Raw genomic sequence first — 2,168 nt, forward strand, 5'->3', positions numbered from 1 at the left:
CAGCTCATGAAGGCTGATGGTTATATGTGTTCTGCCTCTTCTCATTTTCAACCCCAAGATTTTCTCTTATTTCAATATGCTAGCCAATTGTAGTTCAATTTCAGAGTGTAATGCCAGTAAAAATAGTAAAATGTGAGTTTCCATTGTTTTACAGTTTACATTTGAATAACCAGTATCCTCCCCTGACAGAATTAACCTTGGGTTGGTATATTCTGATTTCTTTTATACAGGGGTAACCTAGAAGGTAAAATAATGACTGCCCAAAGATGTTAGTATGTTAGTTGTGGGAAGCATTAGAATTTGGTAATTGGCACATTGGTATTAAATTTAAATGTGGTTAAGAATCTCAGCTCTTGTAAGCCTGAGGAGGAAGTATTTCAAGCAGCCTTGTTTACAGTCTTGAGACTGTCTCAAAAATGCCTATTTTTAAAGTCTTAAGAAAGATTATCCTGAATTATTTGGGTGGACTACCTACAATCATATGGTCATTAAAAATGGAAGAAGGAAGTAGAAGAGGTGAGAGGGTGCTGTGTAAGACAGACTTGTCTGCTGTTTCCGGCTTTTGTAAAGGAAGAGCCACAGGTGAAGGATGGAGGTGGCCTATACACAGTGAAAAGGGCACAGCAGCACTCTCCACTTAGCCCCAGGAGACAGGTATCCAACCTCTGCCCTGTAGCACCACAAGAAAACATTGTGTTCTCTGAAGATTGTACCTGGGCTAGCAGAGATGGTGTGACATCAATAGTTTTAAGTGCCTAAGGTTATCTAGAACAGACATAAGTATAACATACCATCTTTGGGGTTTTAGAGACATGGTGGGGGACGAATGGATAGTGACTGTCAAGCAAGATTAACTTTTTAAATAATAGGCTTTGAGTACAATCAAAACAAATATTGGTAGATGTGTATTCATATCCCAGAGTTTATTTTTTATTTTAAATGGAGCACTCAATATTGCTAAACTGCTTAAGCCTCTGCCTTTCCTTACTTACCCTTAACAACCTGCACTTAAGTCACACCATGACATAGGTTAGGCCAGGGCTTCAGAGTCTGTTTCTACTTAAAACCCTTCTTTACACCAGACAGTGGTGGCACACACCTTTAATCCCAGCACTTGGGAGACAAGGATAGGCGGATTTCTGAGTTCAAGGCCAGCCTGGTCTACAGAGTGAGTTCCAGGACAGCCAGGGCTACACAGAGAAACCCTGTCTCGAAAAAAAACAACAAAAAACCAAAAACCAAAAAAAAACCCCTTCTTTACTTGAGAAATTTGTATATAACCCTATATATGTATATAAATTAAGCATATAAATAAAACATTTACTGATATGAATCATAAAACTTTATTTTGAAAGCATTCTTTACATATACATTTCCCATTTATTAATGATTAAAAGCAAATTTGCATACTCTGGATGGAACTGATTACCTTCGAAATCAATGAGCTCTTGGCTGTTTGGTGATGGAGAACTCAGAGCATATTCGATGCCTTTTAAGGTTGATTTTCTAATTGCCAGTACTATAGATAGATGTATAAAACAACTAAAGTATGTTTAAGGCCATTGCAGAAGCTGTTAGAGGTTCTGTCTCATTCTTAGCTAAAATTAATTTGAGGACTTTTAAAAACTGAAATTCAAGTCAGGAACTCAGCGTTTTTAAAACTCAAACATTCTAAGAAAGGAGAGTCCCAACGCTCCTCTAATGTAACGCTTGCTGAAGAGTTACAGTCGGAAAATACTAAAAGCCGTAACTATTATATTTTCACGAGAGCAGAAAACCTTAGGAACATTGAAACACTGCAATTCGTAACGTACAGTAGCGTCCAGCTGAGGCGTTGCCGGTCAGCGGTGGTCATTGACTTTGTATGATGGAACTGGAAGCACAAAGTGAACACTGCGTGCCTTCAGGACCAAGCCCCTGAAGCGCAGTTGTCACGCGGGTGAGCACTGCCAGAATTTGTTACATATTTGATTTTGAATTACTTTTTTGTTTCAAAAATTCACACGGTATCCATAGTATCCATGTGAGACTCCCATGCGACCCGCAGTGGAAGAAGCTGAGGATCAGACGGCAGGTACAATACCTGCAGGTTTTCATTTTCATACTNAAGAGTGTAAGGAGCCGCCTTCACATTTGCCATTACAAGATGGCGCTGATGGCACTGACAC

The sequence above is a fragment of the Mus caroli genome, chromosome 5 (genome assembly GCF_900094665.2).
Source record: "Mus caroli chromosome 5, CAROLI_EIJ_v1.1, whole genome shotgun sequence".
Lineage (NCBI taxonomy): Eukaryota > Metazoa > Chordata > Mammalia > Rodentia > Muridae > Mus > Mus caroli.